This window comes from Thermobia domestica, chromosome 2, assembly GCF_964235325.1.
Source record: "Thermobia domestica chromosome 2, izTheDome1.hap1.1, whole genome shotgun sequence".
Classification (NCBI taxonomy): domain Eukaryota; kingdom Metazoa; phylum Arthropoda; class Insecta; order Zygentoma; family Lepismatidae; genus Thermobia; species Thermobia domestica.
In genome coordinates this window covers 301,517,630-301,540,005 of record NC_137455.1, presented here as the reverse complement: position 1 = coordinate 301,540,005, position 22,376 = coordinate 301,517,630, and the positions used below count along the sequence as shown (strand labels likewise).

The 22,376-nt window shown below is 35.5% G+C and overlaps 1 long non-coding RNA gene across 1 annotated transcript; it reads right to left on the bottom strand.

Moving 5' to 3' along the window:
- Positions 1-488: 488 nt before the first annotated feature.
- Positions 489-16,365, bottom strand: LOC145679827 (uncharacterized). The gene is made up of 3 exons (XR_014130573.1): positions 16,172-16,365; positions 3,793-3,931; positions 489-1,165 (listed from the first exon to the last, which is right to left on the bottom strand). It is a non-coding gene; the product is annotated as an uncharacterized LOC145679827 (long non-coding RNA).
- Between the last annotated feature and the right edge of the window lie 6,011 nt (positions 16,366-22,376).

The window sequence follows — 22,376 nt, the reverse complement described above, 5'->3', positions numbered from 1 at the left end:
AAGATTTATACATGATAAATGGGGAAAATAACTTATTTTATATCATGTAAATATTTAATGCGATATACAATCGATTATTTCTTTGAGTTATCGTATATAATAGAGAAATTATCCTTAAAATGATCTAAATTCCACCATCCTACATTCCTTATGATTACATAACAAACCGAAAGCCAAATAAAGGAATGAACCTTCAAAAGACAATACATAAAATAAAATCCTGTACATTTATTGAGAATAATTACAGTAATAATTTATTAAATTTTACATTAAGTATACATTTGTAGTGCACAATATATTTACTGTGAATACATAAACAAAAAGTCTATATTAATTTAAGTCTACTAATTGCATACCGTACATTATAATAGTTTGAAATGTATATACACCTCATCAGTGTATCAATTTTAACAAGTTTTATTTAACATTAAAAAAAAAAGAAACACTTTGTAAGAAAAGTTTGAACAGAGTTGCATCTTACAAACTCTTTCCCACACCTTAGTATTGTAGTTCAGAAGATGACTGTACCAATCACCGAAAACCAAGCAGCACAATCATGCGTTTACTTACGTCCCCCCTCCCCTCAACACACACAAAATAAGTTAAACTATTTCTTGAAAAGTTCTCTGTCACCTTCATCTAAGAATATATTTAACGATACGAAGTAGGTATATTATACATTACTTTAGAATCTGAAGTGTGATTTAACTGCCATAAATTAAAACAGCATAATATGCACGCAAATTAGCTTAAATGAGTACCATACACATCACACGAAACGAGCTACGCCAATAAAAAAAATTTAAAAAAAAATCACAGTCAATAAGAATTAATTAGATCTTCAGTCTATATTTTTAAATTGGTGTTATGTTGACGCTATGAATTTTGGGCTTCCTATACTAAATGTCTCTATGCCAAACTCTCTATATATACAACGTTTTTCGTCGAATCTGCAAATTGAGCAAGCCGCGCGCTAATGATGGGAGGCTGATGATAGTTCATCACATAGGAAGACACTTTGAAATGCTAGGTGAGTCACAACACTTTCTTCCTTTTTCCGGGATTCATCCTTACTTACGGTCAAATTTGGTACCGTCTATGTAGTACCTGTGTGCGGCGTACTTTGAAATCATCTCGGTTGATAGCCTCCAAACACAGTGGACTCCTAAAATAAAGCAATTGTAAAATTACTATTTGTAGCATGTGTGGCAAAATTTAAAAACGAAAGATATCTCAGAATCAAGGTTAAGTCAAACGAAGCGTTTTATGCGGTTTTTTTTTTATCTTACCTCAGGCTATCCAAAATACTAAAACATTGTTTCCTATACTTTTGGAAGTTATATACTAAATATCTTAATAAATATCACTCAAATTTGGTACGCTGAATAAAGTTATAGTGTAGATATAGAATTGAAACTATGATCCAAACTTAAAATAATGATATTACAGAACACAATAAACTTAATTTAGGATGAAAATGGAAATTGTAGATGCATGAGTATTACTGAGCGAAGGAAGGAAAGTAACTCAGCTGGGTTACGAGTTTGACAGTTCATACACAGAAATCGTTCGGTGGTTTATATTTCCTGCTTCGACTTAAATGATAAAGAAGATAAGCTCGCTTTAAAAAGAGTTAAAAAGAAAAAAACTTTTAAAAGATTTAATTTATTCTGAATTTTTGTTCAGTATTTGTAAATAAATAATGTAGAAAACCGACACAGAGCTTGCCCGCTGGACTCTGGCGCCCAAATCCCAACTCCGCTATATGCATGCCTGCCATAAAGTAATAGAGATAAAAACTTTTTTTAAAAAAAGTGCAGATTAAGCCTAGCTTAATATTTACATTTTTTTAACGATACCTACAGTATGGCGCTAAATTCGTCGTACAAAAGCAGAGGAGTGTTTCCTGAGAGTAAAACAAACAAAAAAGTTCCAATAAACTTACGGCGAAAAGCCCATCGTTCACGTGTTATAGGCTGCCGAAAACATGAAAAAATCAATTGTAAAGGTCCATAGCTCCAAAACTATGGGACCTACCAAAGTCGGGTCAAGACTTCACTTAGGAACTAATATGTGCTCTATTCAAAAATACATGTTTTAGAATCCTAAGGTACTCACGCAACAATTTTTATGGAGGTAGTTGGAGAATACTTTATATCATAGGCCCGTAGTCAAACTCCCTCTATAAACATTGTTGTGGAAGCACCTCAGGATTCTGAAACACGCATTTTTGGATAGGGAACATACTAGGTTCTAAGTGAAGTCTTGACCGGACCAAGGTAGGTCCCAAAGTTTTGGAGCTATGAACCTTTAAAGTTCATTTTTTCATGATTTCAGCAGCCTATAACACATAAACGATGGGGTTTTCGCCCTATGTTTATTGGAACTTTTTTTTTCTCTCTCTCTCTCAGGAATCTCCCCTCTGCTTTTGTACACCGTATTTAGCGCCATACTGTATAAATTAATAACGTAGAAGTATATGTGGTCCTTCTCACTATGCTCACTTATATATATATATATATATATATATATCTTAAAGGCTAGTGAAAAATAACACCAGCCCTCTGCTCCTATACCACCCTGTGATACCGGAGCAGGACGTTTGGGAGCAAGACGTTTGGACGCAAAGCCGTATATCTAAATAGGTTAATCTACTTAAATGGGTTATATTGTACTTCAAAAATAGAAACCGGATGATTACGTACTAAAAGCCTTAAAAATAGGCATTATCACTAAAACTCAAAAAATAACTGCACAACCTAAAATTAAGAAGTTCGGAAAGGTTAAATTTGATCCACATTTTCTTTAAAACGCCATGGCAAACAGTCACTGAAAGTCTCAGTTGCAACAAATGCTTAATTTAGTTCTAATATTTTTTTGTATAATGCGAAAAAAAATGGGTCTAATTATTTTGTTTTTAGAATGATATATCCTAATTTCAGGAAAATCGGAGACAATGACCTGCAGAAATTTTTCTCAGCATGAATCTATATTGGGCTAAAATAAAATTTGCTGTAGGCATCCTACAGTACCCCAAAGTAAACTTCTGTGAAGTTATCTTTACAATATCTCTAACGTAAAGGATATTCATAACTACATAGCAATTCATAACACTGCATTACTGCTTATTACTACGTATTTGCAACACAGATAAAGGAAACAGTGAAATCTAATATACCTATTGAATAATTTACTTTGTCTTATGTTACAATTACCATGACATTAACATTCCATGACGGAATTATGGGCCAAATCCAGCATTATTCTGCAATGTCAACAGTTTCAAAATTCTGTACGGCGAATTCTTTCATCAGCTTGAATCTATTTTCTTCTTTCAATTCAATTGAATTTGAGTTTAACGTCCCGTGAACAGCGAGGCCATACAAAACGTGAACCTACTGATTAACGTGGAATCCGAACCACGACGTGAGCTCTCGTCGGGAATTTTCTTCTTTTCTTGGGCGAATCGTCTTCTCGAAGGATTGCCTCGTGTCCTGCTTCTCTTTTTTCCTTCGAAATGCATCAATAAAGCGCCAAATCAACCAATGTCGTTTCTTTACGTTCGATATATTATAAAGAACAGAAGTTTGTTTATTTTGGGGTGTCATTGGCTACCTACAGTAAATTTTATTTGACACATTCTTTCTATTTAAATGTATAGTTAGTGCCTATTTCTATGAAAATTTATTAATATTATAGTGTCTCAACTTTCTATCAATACAATAGAGTCTCAACTATATGGTATAATGGGCATATCGAATAATAATAATAAAACATTCAATAAATACTCACTTCCTGAACTACCCAATACATAGCATAAAGAACACCATTTTCATTCCAAAACCAGCTCGTATTCATCTTTTCTGATCTCTCGGAACAGGTCAGTACTTAATAAACATTTCTTATGTTTTGTACCATGTGTTTTAATAATCTAATATAGAAAAAGAAAATGCAAAAAATTAAAATATGTACAGTATTTTACAAATTTTAAGTCACATCTTTATAGTAACTAAAAATTAATGAGAAACGTACATTGTTTTTAACTTAAATTAGATATCTGGTGCCTTCCATTTCAATTGAGGCAAAAATAAATAAATAAATAAAAATAAAATTGTACCATCACCATCTCAGATATTGTTCAAACTTTTTTTAATAGAAACTAGACGTGTTTTAAGCGACCCGTATTTTTTTTTTCGGAAAAAAAAATTCCACCAAGTAATGGGCCATCAAGGACGGGGAGTACAATTCAGCTATGGAGACATATAGAGTTATAATTCTTGTTGTGGTATGTACATAGGGATATGAATAAACTATATTTTATTATAGTTTGGTTTGCGTATGCGTATCTTTTTGTACATAAATTAACAAATGAACGTAAGTTTATGTGAAAAGTCGAAGTTTATGCTTTCTTCCGGTTCGAATTTTAAATTCCGTTTTCAAGGTTGGTAAGACCTAGTTACCTGCTCCCCCCCCCAAAAAAAGAAAAGTATCGCTTCTGTGTGCAACCGTTTTATCGCAAAAAATTCGAGAAATCGTCAAATTTTCAAAAATCGTCATTTTCTCGAAAACATCATAATTTAAAATTCTTAAATTTTGTCAGATGGTTCAACTGTACATGAATAATAAACACCAAATAGCATTCTCGACCAATGCTTCATGAATGAACTACAGCCTTTTTAAGTTAGCGAACTTTCTTTAACTTTGAAGTCACAGTTGGCAACAATGAAAACAATGAAAGTGTACAAAAATGTTACCGCAAAGCATCGTGTAAAATTTCAAGATACAAATTCTATTTTACTGTATGTGAACTTCGCTTAAATTGGACTGTTATTCTGCAAAGGGAAGTTCAGAATGATCACTGGAGAAACGAGCAAATGTCCTTCTTTACGGGAGTGATATATTATTATGAAACAACTGACAGTTTTGCCGTAATAAGCGATGACAAAACACACAATTCGGCTCGTACTCATAGGCATGAATAAGATTCTAAAAATACTCGAAGAAAAGCGATAATATATGTTATAGAAAAAGGTTCGAACACGTGAAAATAAGTGTCTACAATTTCATAAACCGTTTCAGTGATTTCTGATGGTGCTGCATTCCACTTTAAAAATTGCTTTCAGATGTCCTAGATGCAGACAGGTCCGATAAAGCAGTGGCTTTTCAGTGAAACCGGCCGTGGTAAGGGTCTCTGCGACGTATTGGGGAGAGGGGGGGTAAGAATGTGGCAACCCGGGAAAACGAAAAACAGATTCACAGTATTAAACCTGCAGAAAAATTCGTGAGTACAGTGCAAGTACCAACTCCGGGTATTACTCTCGTCTTGTTGCCAAACACCGAATTCGACAATTTAAAAAAAAAAAAAGTGGGAAAGTGTGCGACCGGTAACTAGTATTTACCGAAGTCATCTTTGGCTTTTATGGCAGTAACGGGTCATCATGGACTAACTTCATGCTTTCCCCAAAATCGAGCTTCTGCAATTCAAAGTGTAGATTTAAGAAATCCGCAAAAATGAACTTTTGTTACATGTATATATGATAACCAGTGATGGATAGCAGAAATATTATCAATAAATCATAAATTACATGAAATTGCAGTGTTCTTTGTGTTTCCAGGAGGCGCGGTAGCTCAGTGGTAGAGCGTTCACCTCCGGTGCTTAGGGTCCTTGGTTTGATCCCAGCTCGCGCCGTGTGGACTTTGTGGTGGACAAACACCGTGCTGGTGGGTTTTTCGGAGTTCTCCCGTTTCCTCCCACTTTCTTCATTCCACCATTTCACTCATTTCTCATAATCACTGTCTCCTTTAGCCTAACCGGCATAAAAGTGGGACGTAAAACGCCCAAGATTTCATTTTATTTTTTTCTTTGTTTCCACATGGACCTTCAACAGGGTACACGTTTCCAGAAGAGAATAAGAGAAGAGAATATAAGTGTTTTGTGACTATCGACAACGTGCTACGAGTTGTGAGTGCACCAACACCTATTGGAGCATCTGCCATGGTGACATGCTATTAGCGAAGAAGACACTAAGCAAGCAAATAATTACTTCAGAGTGGAAAAAATCAGTGAAACTTTGTTTCCGAAAACCATTTTAAGTAAGTTTAAAATTTGTTTCGTAATCGTAATTTTCACCTCAGGTTACATCGGTTTAAGAAAACGGAGTAGGGGGAGGCTCATCTTATTATTTCAGAGAGCCTTTTTGATCAAAATAATAAAAAGGAGCCAGGAAAAACTTTTATCCTTTATTTAATGAATGTGAACCACAAACATCATCAAATTGTTGCACTTTCATTGTTTTCAGTGTTGCCAACGGTGATATTGAAGTTAATGAAACCTCGCTAACTTCAAGAGGCTGTAGTTCATTCGTGAAGCATTGGTCGACAATGCTATTTGGTGTGTTTATTATTCATGTAAAGTTGAACAATTTGACAACATTTCAGGATTTTAAATTATGGTGATTTCGAGAAAGGTGATTTTTGAAAACTTGACGGTTTCTCGAATTTTTTGCGACAAAACGGTTGCACACACAAGCAATACATTTTTTTTCGAAGCGGGTAACTAGGTCTTACCAACCGTAAAATAGAATTTTAAAATTCGAACCGGAAGTGCTCGAAAGAAAGCATAACCTTCGACTTTTCAGATAAACTTACGTTCATTTGTTAATTTATGTACAAAAAGATACGCATGCGCAAACCAAACTATAATAAAATATATATTTTATTTATATCCGTATGTACACTCATGTCCAAAATGATTGTCGCATATCTATAACTGTCTTCTTGTAAGAATATAATTTGATAATGATTTTGCAGGGTACTATAGATACTGATACTACATGTATAATCGTGAAATGTATACTCGTAGTAAATTTCAGAAGAAAAGAATTACAAACACGAAAATTAGAATGAGTAAAACAAAATATTGCTAAATTGACAAGAAAGTTTTATTTTCGTTTTATTGTTCTTATTTACTGCTCTTTTGACATGAAATTTGCCACATACATCGTCCTTCCCGATTATACACATACTACATTATAAGAAATACCGGACGAATTCGTTATCAAATTATATTCCTACAACAATATATTTATAGACATGCGACAATAATTATTGTCATGAGTGTACATACCACAACAAGAATTATAACTATCTGTCTCCATAGCTGAATGCTGAGGCTTCGAAGTTTACCATTTTACACGTCCTCTAAAATTCGTAAATTGTACTTCCCGTTTTGATGGCCCATTACTTGGCGGGAAAATCTTTTCCGACAACAAAAAATACGGGTCATTTAAAAAACATGTCTAGTTGCTATAAAAAAAAGTTCCAATAATATCTGAGATGGTGATGCTATTTTTTTTTTCTGAGTTGAAATGAAAGGCGCAAACCATTATTTATGTTATTTATATGTTGATTCATTTTGCAATAGCAATCTACATGTAACAATATATCGGAGCCTTATATCTATTATAATATTTATCATAGGTAGAAATACGTAATACGTAATGCATAGTACTCCGTAAGGAAGCTATTATGAACTCAAGGCATTATGTAAAGTGATGATGCAGAACCACAGGAGTGAAGTAAAGCCATATTAGATGTAAGGCATAGTTGTATGGGATATAAAATTTTTACACTACCTTCGTTTACGTGCATATCCACCGTCGCTGACATGCCCGCTCCATACGGAAGCACACTAAGCTCATCCTGCTACGCCCTTGTGCTCACTCTGTTAATAATATTCGTGCTTTTCAGTGGCTATCTAGCACTGGTTGGTTCGTATTTTTCGCACTGTCGTTCTATCATTGCTTTTTTTTTTTATGGTAATCTTTACTTTCAATTTTCAATACATATATATTTGCGCCTGATTTACATAAGAGTTGTACTTCTGCACTTCTGATGCACAGAGTTAAGTTGTTCTAAAGGAGAATTTACTTTCGGAAAGAAGAACAGGTTACAAATACAAAACATACCTAAAATATAAAAACTTATTCTTTTCTTTATCATAGCACTATCGTATTCTAGATTCCTCACCCAACTAAATGAGGATTTCACTTACGAAGTATCAATAACACTAAAACTGTATTCTGTAACCATAGCCGCCCGCTGCAGGGAGCACTTGCTTTAACAATGGATTTTCCTAATTAGTATTAAAATATGCTAACTTTTTAATTCACACACAACAGTTAGTAAAGTTAGCAGTAAGTTGTAATAATTGTATTTTACATTAAATATTATGTGGTTCTAGGTATTTGTATCCGTGACTTTGCTTGTATGTCGGTCCTTTTGCCCACTCCCCCCTGTAAAAAAGTCCTGTGGGAGTTACTATGTCTACATTTCCCTTTAAAAATCGCTTATATACTACATATACATCTACATAGCAACTAATTTTTAATAATGACCAATTCCATTTCAAATCGTCCAGGCAAACCACAATTGGTCCCCATCAGAGTCTCAGATTTCATTTATTTTTTTTATATGGGATCTACATGCAATATTATTAGACCCATATTTTTTCTTTTTGCTGAAAAAAAATTTTCCTTCGATATACAGCCTTCCAAAATGGCCGCCCTCCTTTCGGATTGCTCGAAAAACTGAAAAACATGTCAAAAGTTTTCTTGTAGAGAAACCAGTGTACCTAGTAACGTAATCGCAATAGCAGGAAGAGTATAAAGTTGTATGTTTTGTTGGAGGGCCAAAATTCGTCGATTGGTCCAATAGGAATCGCGCAATTCACTCGTAATGTTGCCAACTTTGATGAAATTTTTGCTAACTTCAAACCTTTTTTTTCTGCCCTCACGAGCAATATTAACCATCTGCTTCTAGCATCAAAATCTCCTCCATAAGGTGTCTTGAAAATGTAAAGGATTTATGTTTTTGATTATTACATCCCACGTTATAGCATGATGAAAAGCTGCAAATTGCATTAAGACGCCATGTTTGGACGCCATTTCCTCAAAAAACCCACCTTTTAAAAATCTGAATTTTTTACATGTATTGGAGAAGTACCTAAGTATTTAAAATCCGTTAACCGTTCATGCGGCTGCAGCCCCTAACATTCGCAATTAATTATTGAAATTTCGATTTTTGTACTTGCAATGTAAATATTTCCTATGGGCATTTAGGACCTATACACAAGGCGATTTGAAAGGGAGTATGAACATTTTGAGAGTAGAATCCTAACATCAAATCCAGTAGAAAAGTTCCTATAAACATGAGTCGAATTCCGCTTCGTTTTCGAGTTACAGGGCTTCCAACTCGGGATCCAAAATCGGTTCGGGACAATAGAAAATTAAATATATATATTTCGCGTTAAATCAGAAACTGTGTGTTAAAGCTTTGATAAAGTTCAGAAAGTTGATTTGTATCAATATGATGATTTTTACGTGCGTTGCAATTCAGTTGGCAGTGTTGCCAACTTGCTAGAACTTTTATTTGTTTCCAAATGACACTACGTGGATTTTATTTGATATTTGGTATTCATTAGTGATTGCCAGCATCACATGAAGCATAATTTTCCCCACATTACCACAGTTTTCGAAAACTTACATATATTTCATTAAAAGGTTTATCTCATGCGTTATTAATAGTTTGCAACATTACGTGTGAATTTCACTTGATGTATGCCATCATTAGTAAAACCAAAATGTCGAATAAAAACTACGTCTGTGTAAGTTGTAATAGTAATAAAATAATAATAATAATAATACAAATGAAAAAGAAAAATATTTATTATTATTGCAAAACCTCTCGTAACTCCACGCATCAAGTTCGAACTTAATCAAGAAGTTCTGCTGCAACCACGAAACAGTTTATTACGAGATTCGGTGTAATGAACATCGTCCTAGTGTTCTCTGGAACCATGAAAATTGTTTTCACTGGTAACATGACATTGTAGTGCACTAGTTACAGTGTTTGTGTGAATAACAATGGGGAAGTCCTACACAGAGAAAAATCCGTTCCCCGTACAGCGGTATATTGTACAAATATACGGTATCCTCTTGCTTACTATAGAAATCAGTACGAAGTATACGTTATCCGTATGCTACATAGGCACTGACCTTAGATGTTCCATCATGCTGTTGCAGGATGTCTGACATCTAACAGTTTTCCGTATATCACATGTATATACTTATGTTACCTTTGCCAGCTATATGTTATATACGTCCATTTGTATCTGAGATCCTGACGGCCTACATTGTTTCATACAGAAGGTACGTATAGATGGAACACTTACACAGAAAGTATTATAAAACATGCATTTTCAGTTATACGTCTGCTGTACGTTGTCCAAAAATTACAGGAATTACGCATGTAACCTATCTTTTTAAGCTACCACCTACAATTTTTTTCTCAGTGTATTACAGTAAGGACCGTATTACATGTGTTGATGATTCTAAAAGGCATAAGATAATTGTGTACAGAAAGAATTCTTGACAAACATTTTATCTTGCGATAAAATATATGTATTGCGTACAGCGTGTCTGCCAAAACGTAGTATTAGGAGAGGATGATTATTCGTGTAAAGGGTGCTTTGAATATTTACCGTGAACAACGTGAATATGTGTGATATATTGGTGATCACGAAAGAAAATGTAAATATGAAATTATGCACCAGCAAGATAAAGAATTTGTTCCTCTGAATGTAGATTTGAAAATCATTAACCAGATAGTTAACATGCTAAACATGAATGTCCCCATTAAAACGGCCGTTATCGGTGAAACCTAGACTACGGTGAAGGATTCACATCTCAAAATTTTTCATACTGCCTTTCAAATCGTCTTGTGTACAAGACACAAATAATCGTCCTCCCCTAATAGTACGTTTGGGCTGACACGCTGTACGCATTCCATATATTTTACCGCAAGATAAATTTTTTGTCTAGAATTCTTTCTGTGCACAATCACCTTACGGCCTTTAGCATAATCAACACATTTAATACGGTCCTTACTGTAATAGGACTTCCCCATTTTTATTCACACAAACACTTAACTAGTGCACTACAATGTCATGCTACCAGTGTAAACAATTTTTCATGGTTTCAGAGAACACTAGGACGATGTTCACGACACCCAATCACACAAACTATCAATAACGCACGAGATAAAACCTTTTAATGAAATACATGTAAGTTTTCGAAAACTGTGGTGATGTGAGGGAAAATTGTGCTTCGTGTGATGTTGGCAATCATTAATGAATACCAAATATCAAATAAAATCCACGTAGTGTCATTTGGAAACAAATAAAAGTTCTAGCAAGTTGGCAACACTGCCAACTGAATTGCAACGCACGTAAAAATCATCATATTGATACAAATCAACTTTCTGAACTTTATCAAAGCTTTAACACACAATTTCTGATTTAACGCGAAATATATATTTCATTTTCTATTGTCCCGAACCGATTTTGGGTCCCGAGTTGGAAACCCTGTAACTCGAAAACGAAGCGGAATTCGACTCATGTTTATAGGAACTTTTCTACTGGATTTGATGTCAGGATTCTTCTCTTAAAATGTTCATACTCCCTTTCAAATCGCCTTGTGTATAGGTCCTAAATGCCCATAGGAAATATTTACATTGCAAGTACAAAAATCGAAATTTCAATAATTAATTGCGAATGTTAGGGGCTGCAGCCGCATGAACGGTTAACGGATTTTAAATACTTAGGTACTTCTCCAATACATGTAAAAAAATTCAGATTTTTAAAAGGTGGTTTTTTTGAGAAAATGGCGTCCAAACATGGCGTCTTAATGCAATTTTCAGCTTTTCATCATGCTATAACGTGGGATGTAATAATCAAAAACATAAATCCTTTACATTTTCAAGAGACCTTATGGAGTAGATTTCGACGCTAGAAGCAGATGGTTGATATTGCTCGTGAGGGCAGAAAAAAAAAAGGTTTGAAGTTAGCAAAAATTTCATCAAAGTTGGCAACATTGCGAGTGAATTGCGCGATTCCTATTGGACCAATAGACGAATTTTGGCCTTCCAACGAAACATACAACTTTATACTCTTCCTGCTATTGCGATTACGTTACTAAGTACACTCGTTTCTCTACAATAAAATTTTAAATTTGACATGTTTGTCAGTTTTTCGAGCAATCTGAGAGGAGGGCGGCCATTTCGGAAGGCTGTATGTCGAAGAAAAAATTTTTTTCAGCAAAAAGAAAAAATATGGGTCTAATAATTTTGTATGTAGTTTCTTATTTTAAAAAATGAACTAAATCTGAGACAGTCGTGTGGACCACCCTGGACGATTTGAAATGGAATCACTCTAAAAGATGAATATATTTATGATTACGCCAACCACACGATTAAATTAATCGAGAGCCGTAATTAGTAGACACTACTTTAATTGGTTAGTGCATCGCATACACGACAATGACAACTAGCATATCTGAGGATGTTTCATACTGTGACCAGAAAACTTTACTTCGAAATATCCCATACTGCAGCTAATTTAATATTATATAAGAATTTCGATACTCGAAAAGAAAGATCAATTGAGACGTGTTAATTTATCCTGAATAACTGAGTTGAGTTGATTTTAGTTTAGCGTCCCTTTCAGCAGCGAGGCTATATGAGACGTGGACCTACTGATTAACGTGGAATCCGAACCACATGAGCTCCCGCCCTGAATAACTGAGTCCTTCAACCAAGGAAGAGGGGTTCAAATAACTAATTGTCTATAACAGCCCAAGTACCGGCAATAATTAAGTGCAATGAGCAATTACAAAGACGACACGGCTATTTTTACCGCAAAACTGTAAAGCTGTTATTCCTTTTGCTTAATGTAATCAAGTAAGTTGGTTAACACCTTTTGACAATTTTCTTGGTAACTAAAGGTCAGAAGGTATAGCGTCGTTGGCTTCCCGCACTTGGACCTGCTCGTCACTGGGGGTGTGGTAAGAGGATAGCAAATCACCAGCCACCATTCACTGCGCTCAGCGAGCCACGAGTAACCAAGCTGGCAACTCCCCATAAACGTCACTACAACTTTTCGCGGGAAAGCAACGACGTTATACCTTCCGTACTATAGTAATCCAGGAAAAGGCAAAGTGTAGTTTCACTGAGTACTGCTCGGTTACTATTCGGCTACACGACTTCTAGCGTAGTTTTAACCGAAATTCGACTACTAGCAGCTAAGTTATCATTTAATTCTTACTCTGCACACGAAAAGAAAAAAAAAGTTCATAGGGACCCATGGTCAAACGTCTATAGTTACAGGCTGCCGAAAACGTGGGAAAAGGAAATTTAGAGGTCCAGAGTTCCACTACTGTGAGACCGATCCCAGTCGAGTCAACACATTACTTAAGAGCTAGTACGTGCCCTATCCAAATATCCATATTTCAGAATCTTGTGGCACTTACACATTAATTTTTATAGAGCCAGTTGAGGAATACTCAGAAAAGTTGAAGTGCTCATAAACTGTCCATTGATACGCAAGCACCGCAGTATTCTGAAACATGGGTATTTGAATAGGGTACATACTAGTTCTTAAGTGATGTCTTCCTTGACTGCGCACGGTCCCACACTGAAGCTATAGATTTTTAAAGTTTATTTTCTTATGTCTTCGACAGTCTATAGCTTCGGAAGTATGGACTTTTGACCACAGGTCCATATGAACTATTTCTTTGCTCTGATGTGACAAATCACCTCTGTAGGTTTGATGCTTTAAATTTTCTTACATCCTATATATATACCAGGGTTGGCTGGTTTAAACCAAATAAACGAAAAATGTTCGTAAAAGTGTAAGTGTTTGTAAAATCTTGATGAACAGACATTTGTGGGTTATCACGTTTCACTCCCAATTATTCGTGTTATATTCAGACCTAAATTCCCCATGCATTACTCAAAAAGATTATACTACAAAAGCAACTTTTTTTTAAGCTTATAAATGTTTGTAATTTTTTTGTAGTTATTATTGTTATGTAATTGCAATCAAAGAAAAATACTAAATATTGTTTCGTTTCAATGTTTACTATTGATAAAATACTTCGAAATGCCGTACTTTGTGTGTGTGTGTGGGGGGGGTCATACAGACCCCACGAGAGGCAGTTAGTGAAATGAGAAGTATTTCTGGTATCTATTTATGTATAAATGAGTCTGAGCCAAAGTGGACTCAAATAATTCGTATCTTTATTCACTTTTCTTACTGATATGCAAATTAAGTCGCTGTATTTCTTTAATTTGTATCAATAAAAGTCATTGTTAACTAACTTGAACTAAATTAGTTCTTCTGTACTCCGTAGTACTTTGAAATCGTCCATATGTAATTCTGTATAACAGTTTCACTTGTGGAGCTGTTTATCTTTTTGCTCTTCTGAAATTACTCTTGACAATTATATCAAGAAGCATGTAAAGATCAGTTCAACGTATTTTTATGAGGATTCCTTCGTGAGTGAGTCGGCAGACGTGTCGCATTTGTGGCTAATTAGTCCTGGTTCCGAGTTCAAATGGAGGACAATTTCTCTCGGATGTAACTCGAGAAGCGGTTTTTATTCCGCATTAAGCTTATGTGACCCCTTCCAGCATAACCCGGTTGTTGCATAATAACATCAAGATGAAACAAACTTATTTCTGTCCATATATGATATGAATATATAGAGCAAATTATTTAAATCAAACAAACCTGGTTTAAACCAAAAAAAAAAGTTTTTTTTTCAACAAAAACATGGTTTTTGCCAACCCTGATATATACTAATATAAAGAAACGTGGAGAAAGTTATATTGTCTACTGTAACGGTTAGTGACATAACCAAGAAGGAAGCAATCTTCTAGAACACAGGCTCGTTTTCCCATTTAGCAGTAACCTCTGGTGCTTGGGGTCCCGGGTTCGAACCCTGCCTCCGCCAAGTGAACTTTGTGGTGGACAAACACCGTGCTCGTGGGTTTTCTCGGGGTTCTCCCGTTTCCTCCCACTTTCTTCATTCCACCATTTCACTCATCTCTCATTATCACCGTCTCCTTTAGCCTAACCGGCATAACCGTGGGACGTAAAACTCAAAGATTTCATTTCATTTCCATTTAGCAGTAATAAAAACAGAAAACAACGTGCCCTGCGTTGCACTAACCCGTCTCCACTCGCTAACGCTCACTCGGCATTATTATGTGAATTAAATGTAAAGCTTTGGTAAAGAAAGAAACCAATTATTACACTTTTAGCCAAAAAGTAGGCGACGACCAACTTCGGAATAAATAGTTGTTAGTGTGCTATTCCACTTTCATCGTTTATGCGCGTAACCCCCATCGATGACGCGCCTGCTCCCTACGGGCACACCCTTATCACTCGGGCTTTCGTGCTGCACTTCTGCCCTGACTCAGTTAGATAGCACTCGCGCTTTTCAGTGGCTACCTAGCACAAACTGGGGCTTAAGTTTAGAGTTGCCCCTCCAGTCTGTAGGTGCCCTTGGACTTTGCAACATATAAAAAACAGTGCTTAAAGTATTAAAAATTATTACATTTCACTTAACTTTAGTACTCCGTTGGCTTTACAAAAATTTAAAAGGTTTTCTTCATTATTTTTGAGCATTCATTACACCTGTTCGCCATATTTTACAACTACCATGCTGCTGAAACCTTCCGCGAATGCTTCCGCATCCGGCAAATAGTACTAACTTCCACATATCTTTTCTCGTATTAAACATAACTCTCATACCGAACTTAAATTCCTAAACATCAAATAAAAACTTCAAATTATCATTTCTTACCTCATTTCTCCTGTAAATTTTCCTGATTTTTATAAAAAGCGGTGCAGATTGACATAAGGAGAGGTCAGTATAAGGACAGTATGGACGTACAACGTAAAAACTACAGTGCATAAGGGTAAGACACGCCCCAACTACGCATCGATAAGTAGGGCCCTTTGAAACAATATAGTAGAGTAGGGTATGGTAAAGTAGAGTAAGATATAAATAAGTAGGGTAGGGTTTAGCTTAAGGTTAGGTAAGTTTTTATTCTTTTTCATAAAATTATTAATGTGTAATTTCCCTTTCTGAGTGAGAGTATCTGCTGGAGCTGGCGTTGTAAATTAACCCGTGCATAAATCACAAACCAGTTTGGGGTTGAGGGGCAACTCTAAACTTAAGCCGTTAAGAGAAATACAAAGCTCTACCCTAACCTGAAAATGGAAGAAATTTGTCAAATGTTATAAATATATAAATAAATAAAAACTTACTTGTTTCAAATGTTAGCTTCTTTGCTTCTTTCTTTCTTTCTTCATCACTATTAACAGTGTTTTTCTCACCTCCGACTTAAATGTAGTCTTAGTAGGCTCCAAATGCTAAATTCGTTAGGTGATCTCTATTGAACATTTTGACTTGTTACTATTTTCTTCGATGGAAAGAATATTTCAAGCAATTTATTTGTATTCATCTTCACAAATGAATGATCCACCAGTATCTAACACTCATTTGTTTTCAAAACTCGCTGGTTCAAATCAGCGTTGCCAGACTGACAGTTCGGAATTATTCCAAAACCTGATCGAAATTATGCTAGATTCGGTCAAATTATGCTAGATCCTCATAATTACTATTTCAGGAGTTTTAAAAGAAAAAAGAACGAAGTTGAGATACGATAACGTAACTTAAAATACGCAGAGCTCAAGAATGCGTGGATAGAACTCAATACTTCACGCACCAAAGCTTAACTCAACTAAACTAGTGCAGTCGTTCCCAGACTCAATGGCGTATATATCGTATAAATGAATGCAAAGTGTTTGTTTACATATTTTGAAAGAAAATTACCTAGCAGCATAAACGGAGTTTGGAATTGTCTGCTGGGGGGGGGGCAAATTTTTGGTCGGTCCCTGACCTTTCATTTCAGGAATAAAGGTGGTCATGAAGTCAGAAATAAAGATGGTGAAATTGTCAAAAAGTTGGCAGGGGATAATGGCCCCCATAGCTCCGACCATGCCTCGCAGTTAAAGAATTAGAAAACCGTGGGTGATGCCACAAAAAAAAAAAAAAAAAAAAAACCAAAGCCATTTTTAACTTACTTTGGAAAATAAGACTGCCTGTATGGTTTACCGACTATATGAATCGATGAAAGAGGATACATTTCTGCCGTTTTTTTCTTCCCACGACCAACTTGTTTCTCATCTTCAGGTTTTACGGCTTTTTGATAAACTTGCTGAAATTATGCTAGATTTGGGTAGGATGCTAAAAGCAAGATGCTAGATCTAAAGAAATGCAAATTATGCTAGATCTAGCATCATTATGCTAGATCTGGCAACGCTGGTTCATATACTTTCCCCTGGCGCTGCATACTACAGGTAATAGAATGACGTGTAAGGCTGCGCCTCCATTGCTTCCGAATGCGATTGCGAATGCGAATCAAGTTGCAATGTCTCTTTCAACGCTTCAATGTGAAATATTTTTGCTTCAAAATTCGTACCTTAAAATCTTGAGAGCACGAAGAAGACGAATGCGGATAAATGACATATTTTGCACATTCAAAGGATGAATGGCATTTCCTTTGTGTGCAAAATAGACTGAATGTCGCTCCCTTTATTATTATGCTTTCGTGGTAACCGCTACTATTTTCACTTTAAATAAATTAACTAAATAAGATTAGAGATTACAGAATCAATCTACTTTCTATGTAACTTTTCTCCATGAGTAAAAGGAACCCGTTTTTGCTATTTCAAACATATTTGTCAATAATTACATATATTCCTAAAATCATTATTTAAGGAACAGAAAGGAAAAATAAATTGAATAAAAAGTTGGAGTTCATGTATTAATTAAATCTTCATATTTTAAAGACAAAACAAAGAAAAATATACATACCTTCCACGCCAAGTTCCTTGCTTACATCTGCCCATAATTTGTTCACGACGTGTCGTTTGTGATAATCTGGATAAGCTTGGTTCCACAATGCAACTTTATCAAAAGCACAATTTATTAAACCATGAACATCTACTTCTATCTTAATTTTTATTTATTTATTATTATTATTTTTTTTATTTTATCTCCGCACCTTGCAACGTCGTCTGCTATCACGCAAAACAAACTTTATTTCTCTCGTAGCGCTCAATTCCTCTGCAGACAAATCTCCTTCGCACGTATTCGGACGAACAATCCCAACAGGTTGGGATCATTCGTATCTTTTCGTCGGTTTTTTCACAATTTGCTGGTCGGAACTAGTCGAGGCCTCTCCAATTTATTTACACGTGCTGGGAAATTCGCATTCGCAATCGCATTCGGAAGTAATAGAGGCGCGGCCTAAAAGACATCCACATTTAGTTCGGATTCCGCGTTAATCACTAGGTCCACGCCTCGCTGCTAAAAGGGACGTTAACTCAATATCAACTCAACAATATATATATATATATCAGGGGCGTCATTTCAGATTTTGCTTGAGGGGGGGCAAGAGCACCACCAACATAAGACTTTCTCGTATTGTACTAGTACATTAGTAGACAATCGATTAAAGCGTATGTATTCCTCAAACTCTTGGGGGGAATTGCCCCCTCCTGCCCCCTCTAAATGACGCCCCTGATATATATATATACAGGGTGTCTCAAAAGTCCCTTACCACCCCTATTAAAATCCAAATGGATGTACTTTCAGCGAATTTGATCTGGTAGGTGAATTTGAGGGTTAGGGGGACCCTTTTTAGCGTAGGTTACGCGGACGGTTGCCATCTTGAATTTAACTTTTTTATTACAAACGCTACGTGGGTCATGTGATACATAACCATAGGCTAGAATTTCACCAGAAAACCGAATCTGAAGTCAAAATGCATTTATCTTTATGTGGTAAATAGTTATCCACAATTGAAGTTGTGAATTTGACTGCGTTTCTTTTGTCTTGCAGGTTGTGAATCATGCCCTTAACGAGGGACGAACGCATCCAGATCATCAAAATATGGGACGCGAGAAGTGCCCGCGCTGTGGCTGCCGATTTCAATGCGCGTCATCCACAATGAACACCTGTATCGCATGTTGCAGTGAGACGGTTATTGACCAAATTCGAAGAAACGGGAACAGTTGTGGATAGACTCCGTAGTGGACGGCCAAGGACAGCCACGGACGAAGAAACAGCTACTGCCGTGCTGGCCTCCTTCTCGAAGTCGCCGCAGCGAAGCACACGTCGTTTAGCAATGCAGTGTGCCGTGAGTCACAGTTTAGTGCACAGAGTGCTCCAAAGGTATAAGTGGCATCCATATAAAATGCAATTGCAGCAACATTTGTCGGAGAACGATCCCGATCGTCGCGTTCAGTTTTGCGAGTGGGCTATGGAGCAATTGTGGGTAAATCCGCAGTTCGCTATGCAGATACTTTTTTCGGATGAAGCCCATTTCTACGTAAATGGTGAGGTCAATAGGCAAAACATGCGCTATTGGTCCCGTGACAACCCCGCTTGGACAGATCCCTCGAAAATGACCGGTGCAGGGAAAACTATGGTATGGGCAGGCATATGGGGAACAAAGATCGTCGGTCCGTTTTTCATTCCAGGAACGTTAAATGCAGACCGACACCTCGCGTTGTTGCAGGAAAACGAAATGCCGGCTTTGATGTCCGAAGATGGTACCTTCCCCAGCTTCTTCCAACAAGATGGTACACCTCCCCATTATGGCATCCAGGTGCGTCAGTTCCTGAATGAACAATTCCCTGGGACGTGGATTGGTCGACATGGACCAGTGGAATGGCCTGCCCGATCACCCGACTTAACCCCCCTTGATTTCTACCTGTGGGGACCTGTGAAGGCTATGGTGTATGCTGTGAAAGTTCGTGATGTTTCTGGAACAACGTATCATGGCTGCCTGTGAACAAATATCCTCAGAAACCTTAATACGTGTCCATAGTAATTGGGAGAAGCGTCTGAACACGTGCATTGCCCAGCACGGACAACATGTTGAGCACATTATGTAATACGAAAGTCACACTTGCAATTGTGGATAACTGTTTACCGCATAAAGATAAATGCATTTTGACCTTAGATTCGATTTTCTGGTGAAATTCTAGCCTATGGTCATGTATCACATGACCCACGTAGCGTTTGTAACAAAAAAGTTAAATTCAAGATGGCGGCCGTCCGCGTACCCTACGCCAGAAAGTGTCCCCCTAACCCTCAAGTTCACCTACCATATCAAATTTGCTGAAAGTACATCCATTCGGATTTTAATAGTTGTGGTAAGGGACTTTTGAGACACCCTGTATATATATATATGTGTGTGTGTGTGTGTGTGTGTGTGTGAGCTTTTGTGAATTTCTTCGCGTTTGTATGGTTAGCATATACGCCTTGAGCACGGGAGACCATGGTTCGATTTCCGCTGGGAGCTCATGTAGTTGTTATACCACTTTAAACTGTAGCGGAAACAAACGTAATAGTTTCGCAATTAAAGCTTATAATGTATTACTAAACACGTATTTACTTACATTGTAGTTCCTTAATTATCTACTATAATGAAAATTTTGCCTACCCATACTCCTTTATCGTGAAACTTCAGATTTTTGTGACACTACCAAAACTTGCAAGTCACTGAAATCACAATGCCTACTGATTCTCAGCCCCCAAACTTTGTAGGATTACTTTCTAATATCAGCGCCTTTTCTTAATCGGAGTAAGTAATGTGCCCAGCACAACACTTCGCTGTTTATGCTTCATAGAGACGCTAGAGACTGGGGTGCCGGATTAGGGATAGGGGGCTGGTATTGGTAACTTTCCTCTCTCTCTCTCTCTCTCTCTCTACATATATATATATATATATATATATATATATATATATATATATATATATATATATATATATATGTATGTATGTATATATTCTCCAACATATTTAAATTAGAAAAATGTTTCAGAAACATTTCCGATAAAATTCATTTTAGGTATAACAAGGAATATGTACTTTTATTGTAACAGAAGCATATATTATGAGAATAATGTAAAAGTATTTCTTTGATATATAATAAAATACTATTAGCTAAAAGCACAAACTATATTTCATAAACTATATTTCATAAACATCAAACTATATTCATTTTTAATATCTGTTTTAACTTTTTTAATTAAACATTAGATAAAATATTCTGAAAATAATTCTAAAATATTGTATGAAAATATTTTATTTAACCCTAGAAAGTCCAAGCTCGTTTGTATTTCTTGAAAAAACCCCGTCGTAAATCTTGATGAAAATATTGAGAATTTTATTTATTGTGTATTATTACTTCTTTGATAAATCCACATCATTAATGTGCATTTTTATTTAGTAACTTGTAAGTTAAAAATTATTTCAAAGTAGTGGGCTCATCGAACCCCCTCCTTGGACTTCCATGTGACATAATTTCTACAAGTATATTTCCTAAACTTAGATTTTTTCGTTTGTATTTAACAAGGACTGTGTTTTTATGTTGGGAAACAACATATCAGCCACGAGTAAGTTCTGAATGCTTATTCTATATTCATTTCTTGTTAGATGGCATTATGTGAGTTATAGTATGTTATACGGTGGGTTCGAGGAGCCCCCTCCCCTTGGACCTACTTGAGACAAAAAAAAATTCTTGGACTTCCTAGGGTTAATTTACAGTAGAAGGTAACAAAAACATTTCCATACAAAATTAATAGGTGTTTTAAAAATATTTCTGGAAAATATTTCTCATATTACGAACGAATTTATTTTTAAAATATTCGAAACATTTTTAAAATTATATTTCATACGTTTTCTCGTAACAATAGAAAAGATTGCAAGTAACACGTTGGAAAACATTTGTAAAATCTATGGAATATATTTCCTATTCTGTTTTTTATATCATGTATGTAAAACATTTTCAGTATTACTTTGAAAACATTTTCTCTCTCAACATTGAAAACATATTGCATGACATTCAACACAATAGTAGAATTTGTGAAAATTTTCCTTAGATTATTTTCCTTCTAACGTTCTAAAAATATACTTATTGTACTTCATAAAATGTTTTCCAAACATTTTCTAAAAATATTTCCGGTAAGTATTTGGGATATTTCTCAGATATAACAAGAAATATATTTTCTCCAGTAACGGAAGAGTATATTCTGAAAACAATGTAAAAATATTTCTATAATATATCAGAAAATGTTGTTCACTAAAAACACAAAATATTTTCCAAAACATAACGGAAATCATTTTCTATTCATTTTTAATATGTTTACTTTTCCTTGTTTTAGAGTTTTATATTCAAAATCCGATAAAATATTCTGGAAATAAGACTAAAATATTGTACGAAAATATTCCATTCAAGTTATAACAGAAGGTTACCAAAATACTTTTGTTAAAATTAAGTAAACCTTTTTAAAACATTTCTGAAAAATATTTCTTATATTACGAAAGAATTTATTTTTAAAATATTCTAAACGTTTTAAAAAATATATATTCAATATGTTTTCTTGTAAAAATAG